Consider the following 11,122-nt stretch of genomic DNA (forward strand, 5'->3'; position numbering starts at 1 on the left):
CTCTACTAAAAATACAAAAAAAAAAGTTAGCCAGGCATGGTGACATGTACCTATAATCCCAGCTACTCAAGAGGCTGAGCACAGAGAATCGCTTCAACCCGGGACGAGGAAGTTGCAGTGAGCCAAGATCATGCCACTACACTATAGCCTGGGCAAGAAAGCAAGACTCCGACTTAAAAAAAAAAAAAGAAAGCAATAGACTAGGGCAACATTTATAAGCAATAAGGATTAATATCCAGACTATATGAAGAATTACTGCAAATCAGAGATAAAAGTAATAAAGTTTACAAAAACTATGATTAGGCAATTTATAATTCATAGATGAAAAGATGCTCAACCTCACTACAGGATCAGGGAACTGCAAACTGAAACCACATGAAGATACCTTTAAAAATCCATTAGATTGGGAAAATAAGAGTCAGAATATCAAATGTTAAAGCTATGAAGAAAAGGAATTTAGTGACATCCTGATAGAAGCATAAATTTATTCATCAACTAGGTTGTCAGCGAGTGAGGATGAAAATGTACATAGTCTAGGATTCAGAAATTCTGCTTCTATGTATATCTCATGGAAGAGTGTTTTCAGAAATTTTTACTATAACCCACTGTAAAAAAATGTTTTATACTGTGACACACAGTACACACACCTGCATACATACCCATATGTGTATGTGTGTGTATATATATATATATATATATATACACACACACACATAGATATATAATTGAAATGGTATTATAAAACAATACCTACTACCCTTAATATCTGCACTACATTATATTTGGTTTTATTTCATTTCATAAAGAATACTAGTGAAGACACACTAAAATGATTTCACAGTTTTGAATGGATCCAAACATGCAGTTGGAAAAAGTGAAACATACTACCCTTAATATTTGCCTTGGTACTTGCCTGATATACATGTGTACAAGAGATTTGTATAGAATGTTCATTGCAGCATTATTAGTTGTAATAAAACAATGGAGGTAAATACCTTCAGTAGTGAAATGTATATATATAATTTCATATGCATAGGATGAAGTAAAAACATAGTTCTATGATTGAGGTGATTGGATCTCAATAATGTTGAACAAAATGTTGGCAAATTTTTACTGGGTCAAAGTCCTTTCATGTTTAAATTTTCCAGTGAATGATTGGAGTGCTTGCTAATTAAAGGGATTTAAATGCTTTTCATGTCATACTTTAAAGTGAAGACTATTGATATTCTGTTACACAAATATAGAAATCTCTTAATCCCACCCAGATGAAGAAGTATCCCTTTTCCCCATGGAGAAAGTCTATGAACTTGCCCACCTGCAAGTCTCAATTTCTCTTCAAAAAGAGCTTTGCATTTGTGGAAACATTTAGACAACTTTTCAGCCAAGACTCTCGAGCTATCTTATGAAGCTTAGAAAAGATTACATATTTATTAAAAAATGTGAAGGACAGATGTAGCTAAATTAAAAAGAACTTCAGTCTAGACCCTGAAGAACAACTGATTTTGAATAGAATTGATTGATACAGTTGCTTTGCTTCAAAATATAACTTTAAGAAATGGAATGAAATGATGGTGTATGAATGTAAAAGCACACAGTCAACTTGGAGGACTTTAATTAATGAGTGATTTACCAGTATGTGTGCAGAGCTTCTAGAAACCATAGAAGATAAAGCATTATGCAAAAGGAAGCCATTGATAGAGTCTGTAAAGGTGAGCCTTGTGGAGCACAGCACCACAGGAGGAGTGGATCCAGAGGGGCAGAGGCAAACAAGATATTCACTCACCACTGGGAGACCCTTAAAAGCTGGTGAATATCTGTCACATCAGATGATTACAGCTTTAGAAGCATTCAAGCTAAGCAGTTCTTGGTGGTGATAATACAACAGATTAATTTGCTTCCTGGAGTCACTTTTATTCTTATAGTTGCATGTCACCACATCAATGTAAAAGAAGGACTTGGCCAGGCGCGGTGGTTCACGCCTGTAATCCCAGCACTTTGGGAGGCTGAGGCGGGTGGATCACAAGGTCAGGAGATTGAGATCATCCTGGCTAACATGGTGAAACCCTGTCTCTACTAAAAATACAAAAAAAAAAAAAAAAAATTAGCCAGGCATGGTGGCGGACGCCTATAGTCCCAGCTACTCGGGAGGCTGAGGCAGGAGAATGGCTTGAACCTGGGAGGCAGAGCTTGCAGTGAGCTGAGATCACATCACTGCACTCCAGCCTGGGCGACAGAGCAAGACTCCGTCTCAAAAAAAAAAAAAAAAAAGAAGGACTACAACCTGCCTTACACTGTCTACAACTAGGATGTGATTTGCCAAACAACTCCCTTTGCCCTCTAATGCTTTCAGTGGGTACTGAATGACCTGAAGACTACATCAAATACTACATCTCACCACACTGGTGATTCTTTTTGAGGAAAACAAAGATCAACTATGATCAGCAGATGCCTTAAGGCCTCACACTTACACACACACCACCCATTTCCTTGATAATATAAAATAGCAAAACAGTGACCTGAAATGAATTGTAATATCTATAATATGCCTGTCTCTGATGCAGATGGTTAGACTGGAAAACTTAATTCTGAAGTTGACAGGGAAGAAAACTGGCAAAGAGCAGCAATTTACTTTCAAATGATATTCTTTCCGAATTATTTGTTGTAATTAATTTTTCCATGATAGTTTCCTCTGAGCGGATACTATAACCAAGGAAGAGCAAGAAAATGAAGAGTATTTGCTTTTACAGGAAGAATGCAAGCCAGAAAGATCAGTGGTTAGGAAATTCCAATCAAACCAACTTTTCTTTAAAAAATACTCCCAAAGGCCTTCTTAGTTTTCATAAGTAATGGGGTCTTGCATTGGTTTTCTATTGATGCTATAACAAATTACCACAAACTTAGTGGCTTTGGACAAGATGAATTTATTTTATGACAGCTCTGAAGTCAGACTACGAAATGAGTCCTAAGGGGCCTGAATGAAGATGTTAGCAGAGCTAGTTTCTGGATTCCTTTTCTGCAATAAAAGGTAACATCCACAGGTTCTAGGGATTTAAATATGGATAGCTTTGGGGGAGAACATTATTCAGCCTGTCACAGGTGTCTTAAAGTGTGTGTCAAAAGATCCTAGGTAGACAAGACCTGGTGGAGTCATCAGTGTAATTAATTTAATGAATAATTCAGTCATCACCTGGAGAAGCCAGACAGAAATCATGGGTAACAGCCCCAAATCTCCATTTATTGTTGATCTTTTCTAACTATTTAACTAAGCCTGAGGTCTCCCACTGAGACATTTTGTCACTTGTTGTTTGAAAGAATACACTGCTTACAAAATAATTTAAAACTCATAAGTCTTTGTTTTTGAGTTTCATTTGTTGCTGTATCTTAACAGTTTTTTTAGCAATTATCAAAATCAGCCAATCACTTCTGTTATTACTTATACTTTTGTTATGTTCTCTGTAATCAACCTATACTTTTCCATCAAACTCTTTGTTTTGTTTGTTTTGAGACAGGGTCTCACTCTGTTGCCCAGGCTGGAGTACAGTGGCGCGACCCTGGCTCACTGCAACCTCCGCCTCCCAGGCTCAAGTGATCCTTCTGCCTCAACCTCCCAAGCAGCTGGGACTGAAAGCATGCATCCCCATGCAGGGCTAATTTTTTTGTAGAGGTGAGGTTTTGCCGTGTTGCCCAGGGTGGTGTTGAACTCCTGAGCTCAAGCGATCTTCCAGCCTCAGCCTCCCAAAGTACTGAGATTACAGGTGTGAGCCATCACCCCCAGCCTTCCATGAAAGTCTTATTGTGTCATTTAATAAATGATGATGTCTTCCCTACTAGGCCATAAGCTCTACAAAAACAGTACATATCTTTCTGTTTTCCAACCCATAGCACTGGGCCCAGTGTGTCATGGGCATTCAGATTACTTTTTCATATGAGCTCTATTGTTACATTGAACTCAAAGGCAAGCAGGGACCATATCTTATTCATCTTATTAACCCTAAAAACTAGCATGGTATCTGGGACACAGCGGTCACTTATTACATTTCTGAATGAATGGATACCCAGACACAAGGCAGTCATGATTAGTTTAGTCTATTCAGTAATATACTCAAAAGGGATACTCTTCCCCTAAATCAATTTGAGAAAAGGATTTTTGATTATTTATGTCTGAGTAAGCTGCATATGGATACTAGAAAAACCTTCATTTCACCTTAAACTTCTCATTATCTAATCTCACAATTTTGTGTAAAGTTGTAGTTAGGATGAGAATACATTCAAGAGAGCACTGATCCCTTTTTTACAGGATTAAAGATGTCTACCTTGAGAAAGGAGGTAGGCAAAGAAAGATTAATTAAATAGTAATCTTGTCCATGTACCTATAGACTTATTACTATAGTACCATTCAGCCTACTGATTTGTAGAATGAATGAATTTGGTGATTTTTAAAAATTGAGATATCTCCCTGTCTCAATAGAGAGGCAGTCTATCCTATGATGGTATTCTTTGGACAACTTTTTGACATAGTCACCAATATTGTAGTCTTCAGGTCTTTTAAAATAATTCGTCTAATGGAAACACCATATAAAAGGTTGAGAAATGATGTCTATTTGGTTCTGGGCATTTGAGGATCATCAAACACATTAAGAAAAAAAATCATTAGGTGTTTGATCAATGTTTAGGTTTTTCTGTTTGCTAGATAACTCAGAAAGTGGCTGTCATATGTTGACTAAATATAGGTTAACTTTGATTTGTCAGAGGAATGCTTTGCTGGAGGAATGCATAAATAGCTGAAAACAACAGAGAGTAAAGCCTAAGGGGAAAGTTTGACAGGCTGGTTGTATTTATGTATTCATCCTGCCGCATCCTCGAAAAAGGTATTTATTGTTAAGTAGATTCCAAAACATCTTCAAGACCAGAAAATGCCTTGGATGCCACTGGGCTGTTGAATTCCTTAGTTATTGATTTACTAATATCATCATGAAACAATTTATGATCTTCCCAATCCAGTACCCAGGAGAGGGAAGGGCTTGATAAGGATTTAGCTGATAAGGAGGAGAAGAATTGCCAGATTGAAGACTCAGAGCAGCAGCAAAGAATTTTGAAAAAGAAATTTCACTAAAGAGTAAAGTTAGTGTTATTTTGGTTATGTGGAATATTAGAGTGAATTAAGTAGAATAATAAAATCACTAATAAAATTGATTAGCAAAGAGGTAATAAAATCATACCATTGAGAAACAGATGCTAACCTAGACTTTGTATATCTTCATTTTCCTTTCAAGCATTTCAAACCTCCCCAGATAGCTTCAAATTTATCCTTAGGTAGATGTGCACAAAAGGTTTCTTCAGCTACTTTCTAGTATTCAAGAGATTATTTCAGGGAAAAATCACATTTATTTATTCATCAGATATTTTGGTAAGTATTCTAGGTGCTGGATTAAAAGAGATAAATGGCTCACGCCTGTAATCCTAGCATTTTGGGAGGCTGAGGTGGGCGGATCACTTGAGGTCAGAAGTTTGAGACCAGCCTGGCCAATATGGTGAAACCCCGTCTCTACTAAAAATACAAAAATTAGCCAGAAATCACCTGAACCTGGGATGTGGAGAATGCAGTGAGCCGAGATCGTGTCGTGCCTTGGCAACAGAGTGAGACTCTCTCAAAAAAAGTTAAAAGTACAATAATAAAATAGATAGCATGTCTTATTTTTCTTCAGGCTCTGTTTAATGGTGGTGATGATGACATGATGGTCATCACTACCATCCATTGAGTACATGCACTGTGTCACCATGTTAAATGCATTCCATGGTTATTACATCATTTAATTCTCACAACTCTATTAGGTAGTTTTATAATCCCTACTTTATTGATGAAAACAATGAAGCTAAGAGACATTATATAACTTTCTCAAGGTCACAGTAAGTGGCAGTGCTAGGTCTAGACCCTATCTTTCATGTGTCAAAGCCTAGCACTTAACTGCCCCTTCTGCCCTGCTTCCTGTGAGAGTTAATTCAAGAGAAAAAGTGTCACTTCTTTTTCACAGATAGTTAGAAATTGTTCCAACACCTCCCTGGTTTTCAGGACAAGAATGCAAATTGAGAACAGACACTGGTGGAATCCTTAGGAAGCCAAGGCTCAGACGTTTTGATTAGGCCCCTTCTGGAGGAAGGCCTTTAGAAGGATTCTAATTAATTAAGGATTCTCCCTATATTTTATAAACATTTGAGATTTTTTTCTCCAGAATTAGTGCAGGAATATATTTGCCAGTCAATAATATGAATTGACTGAGAAGTTTGTGAAGATTCATTAATGGGCTGAGTTCAGTTAAGATCTCATAAAGAAGGTGGCAAAATTCTTCCCCATATCTCTAGGCTGCCCTTTGAGATGACTTTATTTGCTTTGGGGAAAGTATTACCCTGACATTCTGCCAAGTACATTCAAGAAATATTCACTGAGGGCCTCCTGTGTCTCAGGCACCATAGCAGGCTTAGGGCTGTCGAAGATCAGTGAGCTGGGTTCGTCAAGCCTGAGCCTTTCCAGAGTCTGACCTGAATGGGATAAAGGTGATAGGAAGTAGGAGGGATTTGGGGAGGGGTTTGAAGTCAAAGGTAAAAGCCCTTAGTGAAATTAGAGAGAACCTCAGATATCCAAGTTTTGGAAACTGGTAACAGCAAATGATTTATTTCATGGAAGAATTTCTTAAGAAATGATATCTCAGGCTGGGATTTCTGCTAGAGTTTCATGGAAATCCAAGTCACAACTTCTAAACTCTTCTTCACCCCATGCTTTGATTATGCCACTGGCTAAAGCCTGTTACCTGAAGAGAGTAGGCTTGCTGCTGTCAGTAAAGGGATGCATATACGTATCCTCTTGCCTGGCACACAGTAGGCCCATATCAGATCAGCCAGGTTTCAAAGCCCAGAGTAAACAACCAGGGCTTCCCAACCACGACCAATTTTCTTTTGCATTCCTCATTAAATTTATTTGATGTTTAATAACTTTTAGCTTTGAAATAGTTCAAAATATTCCCCAAATATATTGTGAGTACCCTCTGAAGTTTTCATAATCAATATCGTGTAAATTGTAGTTTTAGAATCAGAAACATTCTCATTTTCCTCATATGTAAGATGAAATGTTAATAATACCATCTTTGTTGTAATTGCTGTGATGATTACTAAGTGACATGTATATAAAATGCCAACTGCTATGTAACAGGGCTTCAATAAATTATACCACTTAGGAACTGTCGAAGATTTTAAAATAAGAATTTAATGCACATTTATGTATTTGGAAAAAGCGTAGCATTTATGTATTTTTAAATAGCAACGTGAGAGGTCCTTTTATTTAAAAAAATTTTTTAAGTGTTTTTTCAAAAGAGACATCTCATATTGCTATACCTTTTCCAGAAAATGAAATCGATATGAAATATTTCAAGAAAACATTTTCACTTGATCCAGTTCATTTGCCAGTTCATATAACTGAAGAAATGTGACTTTTTAAGATTATTTCCCTCCTCATTGTCCTTGAAGATCTTTCCATCTTTCATTTCCTATAGAGGAATGCCTGTAATCTGCCTTCTCCTCCCACTTTTCTGAAGAATCCCTGGAGCAAAATTGGGGAGGAGGCCATAGCCTCCTTGTGGGAGGAGTTGGAGAGACTACATGATAAAACGACTTTCTGACCCTAGACAAAAGACCTTCTCTCTTCTGTTTTTGGAATCATTTTGGAAGGGTGAGTATGGGAGAAAGGTAACTGGGGAGTGTGTGTGTATGTGTGTGTGTGTGTGTGTGTGTGTGTGTGTGTGTGTGTGTGTGTGTGTGTGTATTCTGTCTGGAGCTCTAAAAGGGAACCTAGGAGAGAAATCAGGAGCGCTGGCTGCACCATTCTCTAGGGAGAGAAGGATCCTGAGGATTCTGGCTAAGGGTGCCCTCAGGGAAAGAGTGCTATCTGTCCAGAGTGACATTTGTGTTTAAATTATGGAAACCTAAGGAAGCCTTAGGTGAATGAACAGAAAGCAAATTGAGTTGCACATTATATACGCCACTCTTAAGGTGGATGGAAAAGTCTCATTGTTTTAAGAACAAATAAATATTACCAGACTCAGTTCTACCTAGTTGTTCACATAAAGATTCTATCCTTTGCCTTCTTTCCTTTCTACTTTATATATTCTCCCTGAGCAACTTTAATGCTATCTGCTCTGAATATTGAGCTTTATTGTTTGTATATTATTTATTTTTTATTATAAAAATAATACTGCATCAGTTGTAGAAAAAAAAAAGACAATACATGAAAGACTAACATGGAAAAGAAAACTTAAATGCAATTCTGCCATCCCGCGATAACCACACCTAACCTTTTCACCATCTGTGGATAATGTTTTGTGACATGCTTTTTTCCCATTTGTTGATATATCACAAACATTTTCCTGATATTATTATTTTTCCATATTATTTTAAAAGCTGCAAAGCCTTGTATTATATGGCTGTATTATAATGTATTTACCCAATGTTTACTTATTAGATATTTAGTTTATGTCCAATTATCCCTCTTGTAAATGAGGCATACAGGGAGTTAGCATACTTCCCATGTTTCCTTCAATTAAATTTTAAGATACAGATTCATGGGGTCAATGAGCATGATTTTGACAATTTTAATGAAAATCTTCATATCCGTTTAGACTGTCATTGTTAATATATAGGACCAGATCCCCCACAGTGTCCTTTTCCTTATCTTTGCCAAATCTTCAAAATATGGGGGGTCAGAGGGTTGAACGAGAGGGATATCTCATTATTAGGACTTCATTTGCATGTTTTTGGTAACTAGAGATGTAATAGTTTTATGCTTCTTAGCCATTTGTATTTCTTTTGTGAATTGCCTTTTCAGATTCTCTGCTCATCCTGTTATAAAATTATGTTTTCTAATCTTGAAGTTTAAAGTTTTTACTTAGCTAACGTTTTCAATACCTTCAGCATAAGTTCCTCATGCACACAAGTGGAGATAAATGTTCACCTCCTTTACTTCTGGTTTCTTTTATGATTTGTTTTTATATTTAGCTTCTTAATTTACATGTAATTTATTCTGGTGTGTGGAATGACATAGGGGCCTGGCTTTACTTTTTTCCGACCAGCAGAGCATTTTCCTTTCCACCATTTGCTTCATCATTTATTTGGTCCCCATCAATTAAAAATGCCATCTTTATCTCAGAACCTTAAGGATTCAGGGATGACCATGATTGTTTAGGCAGGAGAAGGGGAGTGGTTGGAAGGAAATGAGGCAGTAAGGAGACTTCAACTTTATGAGTAGCATTTTATATGGTTTACTTAAAAAAAAGATCAACAGCAAAAATGACAAAGGTTTTCATTTGTGAAATCTGGCCGTATGAACCCAGGAGTCTTTTCTTTTTCCTTTCCATTTCCCTTTCCTTTCCTTTCCTTTCCTTTTCCTTTTCTTTTTCCTTTTCCTTTTCCTTTCCTTTCCTTTTCTTTCCTTTCCTTTCCTTTTCTTTCCTTTCCTTTCCTTTCCTTCTTTCCTTTCCTTTCCTTATTTCTTTCCTTTCTCCCTCTCTTTCTTTCTCTCTTTCTTTCTTTCTCAGGGTTTCACTCTGATAGCTCACTGCAACCTCAAACTCTCTGGGCTCAGGTGATCCTTCACCTCAGCCTGCCAAGCAGCTAGGTATACAAGCATACACCACTACACCTGAGCTAATTTTTGCATATCTTGTAGAGATGAGGTTTCATCATGTTGCTCGGGCTGGTCTTGAACTCCTGGGCTCAAGCAACTTGCCTGCCTTGGCCTCCCAAAGTGCTGGGATTCCAGGCGTGAGCCACCCAGGACTATTTTCTGTGTTTCTCTGGTGCTCCTTAACAATATGTATACATATATGGGAACTGTATTCCCTGGGAGCTTAAAAGAATCACCAGTCAACTGAGCCCAGAATCTTCTAAAGAGGTGATACTTTAACAACTTTATAATTTCTTTTATAGTGGTTTTCCTTAAAATATTCTTATTTCTTTTGAGTCAATTTTCCTAATTAGCTTTCTTCTGGGATGTCATTCAGTTTATTCTGATTTTAAATAGATTGACATAAGGTTTAGCAGAGTAGTATCTATCTGTGACTATATCTTTTTGATTCCTATTTTGCATATTGTTATTTTCTTTTTACCTGATTAGATCAGCCAAAATGTTTTTGAGTGTCTTTGTTGTTGTTTTTCAATTAACTTTAAAATTTTTCAAGCAGTTGGAATTACTTTATATATAATCATCACTTTAAAAAATTGTTTTGCTCTCTGGCCGAAGGATATGGTGAGTACAGTTTTTTTAAAAGAATAAGGTTCTCTTTGCTGTGATTTTTCCACGTTACTTATTAGCACTTGATACCATTGTCCACGTCTGTATTTTAATAATTTTTGCCTACTTGATCTGTCAAGGACTGAAAGGGGTGTATTAAAACCTCCTCTGACCATCGTATTCTTGCCAACTTCTTTGATTATTCTTAATGTTAGTAATGGTACATAAAAATTTTTACTTGACAAATACACCTCATAATATTTATTATAAATAGCAGAAAATTGTAATAATCTTGTTCCATCTTGAAGTCTATAGGGGGGTTTAACCCATTGGCCTTTATTGTTATGACTGACATTTTGGGCTTCTGTCCTCTTATGTTTTCTGGCTTGTATGTTTCCTTACCATACTATGTGCTTTCTTTTTCTGTGTGGATTGTGGGATTTTTTTTTTTATTGTGATAAAATATACATAACAAAATTGGTCATATTAACCATTTTCAAGTGTACAATTCTGTGGCATTAAATACATTCACACTGTCGTGCAACCATCACCACCATCCATTTTCAGAACTTTTTTCATTCTCCAGAACTGAAATTCTATGCCTGTTTATTTATTTTTATTTTATTTTTTTTAGACAGAGTCTTGCTCTGTTGCCAGGCTGGAGTGCAGTGGCGCGATCTTGGCTCACTGCAACCTTCACCTCCTGGATTCAAGTGATTCTCCTGCTTCAGCCTCCTGTGTACCTGGAACTACAGGCGTGCGCCACCAGGCCCAGCTAATTCTTTGTATTTTTAGTAGAGACAGGGTTTCACCATGTTGGCCAGGATGGTCTCGATCTCTTGACTT

General features: G+C 36.9%; 1 protein-coding gene across 1 annotated transcript in view; it reads left to right on the plus strand.

The window, feature by feature from the left end:
- SLC22A15 (solute carrier family 22 member 15) overlaps positions 1–7,663 on the plus strand; it is a 97,169-nt gene extending 89,506 nt beyond the window's left edge. The window contains exon 13 of the transcript XR_004058776.1: positions 7,545–7,663. The gene's annotated coding sequence lies outside the window, so the exon portion shown is untranslated. The remainder of the gene's footprint in view (positions 1–7,544) is intronic.
- Positions 7,664–11,122: the final 3,459 nt, after the last annotated feature.

This window comes from Rhinopithecus roxellana, chromosome 8, assembly GCF_007565055.1.
Source record: "Rhinopithecus roxellana isolate Shanxi Qingling chromosome 8, ASM756505v1, whole genome shotgun sequence".
Classification (NCBI taxonomy): Eukaryota; Metazoa; Chordata; class Mammalia; order Primates; family Cercopithecidae; genus Rhinopithecus; species Rhinopithecus roxellana.